The 3527-nt window shown below is 47.8% G+C and overlaps 1 pseudogene; it reads right to left on the bottom strand.

Annotated features, from left to right (window-relative positions):
• Window positions 1–1038: 1038 nt before the first annotated feature.
• LOC105075170 (large ribosomal subunit protein eL8 pseudogene) lies at window positions 1039–1722 on the bottom strand (annotated as a pseudogene).
• Window positions 1723–3527: the final 1805 nt, after the last annotated feature.

Here is a 3527-nt window from a genome sequence, read left to right as displayed (position 1 = left end):
GGCTTGTTTGAATAATTCCATGGGACTGAAGCCTGCTACGTGGGAACAAGCAGGCCCTGTGCCTGGCCCCGTGATAAGGAGGGGTGTTTGGCAAGGGGACCTTATCTGCGGGAACAGAGCGGGGAGGGGAACTCATCGCTAGGACATTTGAAACCCTCCTGGCTTCAGGTGTCAAGGCAGCATGAAATGTTAAATCTTAATTTGGGGTCTCACACCATAGGGTCTACACTCACCTCATGGGTCTCCCTGTGCCTGAGGAAATGTGACATTAAACAACGAATAAAAAACATCCTGACAGGTAGAGAGAATTGTGGGAAGAGACAGAGACAGAGGGAGACTGGGGAGAAATGAAAAAGCTTTACATTTTAGTACCTTTCATGTCACTTTTTTTTTTTTGCTGTTATGTGAACAAGGGGCCTTGCATTTTCATTATGCATTGGATTCCACAAATTGTGTAGCTAGTTCTGCTGAAAATTTAGGGGAGGAGTTGTGTGAGTTAGTTACCAGGGGCCACGTTCCCACGTTATTTACTTTTGTTACCTATTTGACCCCACAGGTGTTTGAGTTTGGGGCCGTGACACATAGGATGCACCTTGAAATGAACTATGAAATGTGCTGCCTGCGAAACCCCAGCCCTTAGGTAATCCCTGGGGTGTCTCCTGGGGTACGGGGTCTCTATTCCCAACAATTATTCTGATTCTCTGTTTGATCATTGACATGTAAAGGCGAGTCATAAGGCACTGAGATGAATCCTTGATCATAGCCATTTTTAGCTACTAATTAATGCTATGGACCATCTGATCATAAACTTGCTCTCCTTTTTTAGTAGTAATTGGTAACCTAGTCCAGTGAGTCTTTTTTTTTTTTTTTTGCCTGACACAGGCTGAAGAAGAATTTTTATTACTTTTATGCACAGAAAACTTGGCAGTGTACACTTAGCCCAGTTTGGTGGCCAGTCCTTTGGCCTTTGCCCTTTCCAGCTTGGCAACATGAGCCACTGATTTTTGGACCCAGGACATTGCCTCCCCAGTGACGCCATCATGTTGGCTTCCTGATGGCTTCCACCAGCTTGGCCAGAGCTCCTTTGTCTCCCGAGTTCACTCGCGTGAAGGCAACAGTGGTGCAGGTCTCCCTGTGCACCAGGAGCCCCAGCCTGGCCGTCCCCTTGATGATGCAGTGGGGGACCCCCAGCTTCCGACACCGGGCAGGCAGGAAGACAGCCAGCTCGGTTGGGTCCACGTCGTGTGCAATCACCACCAGCTGAGCCTTCTTGTTCTCCACCAAGGTGGTGACAGTATTAACCTCTGCTCGAAGGACGGGTGGCCTCTTAGTGGGGACATCTCCTTGGCCAGCAGCATTTGTCTCAGCTCCAGGGCACCAGCAACCTCGCTTCTTCTCTTGTTTCATCTCTGGTCTGTACTTGTGGGTGAACTTAAGCAGCTGAGCAGCTGTTCCGCGGTCCAAGGCCTGGGTGAACCGGTTAATCGCGGGAGGTACTTTCAGCCGCTTATCGAGGACAGCCCTTTGCCGCTGCGGCCGGATGGAGCGGGGACATTTGACAAAGCGAGTGAGGTCCCTTTTGGGCTGGATGTCCTGTCCACTGCCAAAACTCTCGGGCCTTTCCTCAAACAGGGGATTTACCACCTTCTGGGCCTCCTGCTTCTCCACGACAGCAGGGGCGGGGGCCACCTTCTTCCCCTCCGCCTTCTTTCCCTTCGGCATCTTGAGCGGCGGGCGGAGAGCCAGTGAGTCTTAATCTGGCGGTCCCACTGTGAGTTTAAAGCCATTATTTTGATTATTGACTTTTATTTTATAAGTGCTAGGAAACAACAAGTAACTGAGCATGCTGTGAAATAGTTTTCCTCTTGCTAAGAGAATATGTTGGTTGCTGGTGAGGGACTTGAATTCAAGGGATCCTGCAGGAGCTGGGTGGGCTTTGGGTCCGTGGACCACGAGCTGTGTTTCTGTTGTGAGGCTTCTTGGGTTTGGTGGCAGGACAAGCTGTGTTACTTTCCATTTGCAAGTTGAAAAGGCCTCAGTGTTCATTAAACGGGGGAAGAAGTTAGAAAAGCCCAAATAAAATCTTAATGACTCATTGTTATGGGTGAGAATCTCAATCTGATTTATACGACCCCCCGCTTTTAAGTGAAAACCATTTTATTGCTCTCAATTACAAAGAACATTTGTAACCAACTGCTAAAAATAAAAGAAGTACGCCCTGCCAATGAGAAGTCCTCCTGGGCCTCGTTAAGGAAGAAAAAAGTTCATTTATAATTAAAATTGTTCCTCAGAGGCAAATGAACACATATGTTCTTAACCTAATTTCTCTGTGTGCATGGGAGTATGTATGTGTGTGTGTGTGTGTGTGTGTGTGTGTGTGCGTGCAGGTTATACAACTCCTGTGTTTGCTTACAGTATTGATTTGCATAGGGAATCCTCAAAACCATCCAGACTCAGAAGCCTATATTCTAAAATAGTGATGTCAGATCATAGAGTGGGCCCCATAAATACCACCCCCTTCCCCATCTGGGTTTTGAACCAACTGAAAAATAAGATTAAGGAATAAGGTGGGTAGAAAACAAAATACTATCCGTATGAATGGCAGAAGTGGTTACTATGAGATGCGGCTTAAGAATGAGAACCAGATGGACATCTCAGTAGTAAACCTCCAGCGTTGGCCGGGCTCACCGTTCCGGCACAGGTGGCTGGACGGGGCGGGCCTCGGCACGTTGGAAGCTGGGTGCCGACACTGACAAGGAGGGTGGAAGCCCCGGAAAGCGGTCACGCAGCTCCGCTGAGATGCGCAGAGCGTGGGAAGGAAGTGGGTAACGGAAGTAGCTTGAACACAGGACAGAGGCAGATGGACCAAGATGACAATTTTAGTGCTAACACTTCGATGAGCTGAGTCAGCCTGAGCTTAATCTCTCTGGCTTTTTCTTTCCTCGTTTTAAAAAGTAAGATCTTCTTTGCATGATTACTGTGGGGCGCGTCCTGGCATAGCCACACGTCTAATGAGTGCCGGGACTACAGAAGGTGTTCAAGAAGTGGTAGTGACTGTTCCAGAGCCAGGGGCTGTGATCACACAGATGCATTATTCAAAACTGAAATGACGGAAGTCTATGAGAGAAAAGTGACTTCAAGAATCAGTTGGAAGGAGAATGGAATTCATGGCTTTGTATCTCTGTTTGAACATCTTCACAGGGCTCGTCACCAAAGAAAGGGCCCATTCCTCAACTGTTAAGATTGTCTCTATGCAGAGCTAGGAGGAGTGGGAGACAGGGGGAGAATTTCAGATCTTTCTTCAGGGAGGTGTCATTGTTACCGTGAACTTGATCGTTGTCCGACGGGCGAGGACCACTAAGACTAGTATGAGTGGATGTTGTGCATTTGGTTCCTTGCCCTGGTTGAATACATTATGTGCTTTGATTAACCAGAGTGGGTAAAAACAACACGGTACCTAGTGATTGGAAGTCACATGTTTTTTATCTTCCATGTGGAAGCAGATTTCCAAACCAAAACCTTTTGCT

The sequence above is a fragment of the Camelus bactrianus genome, chromosome 27 (assembly GCF_048773025.1).
Source record: "Camelus bactrianus isolate YW-2024 breed Bactrian camel chromosome 27, ASM4877302v1, whole genome shotgun sequence".
NCBI lineage: Eukaryota > Metazoa > Chordata > Mammalia > Artiodactyla > Camelidae > Camelus > Camelus bactrianus.
Note: the sequence above shows the minus strand (reverse complement) of the source record. Positions and strands in the feature narration are given on the sequence as shown.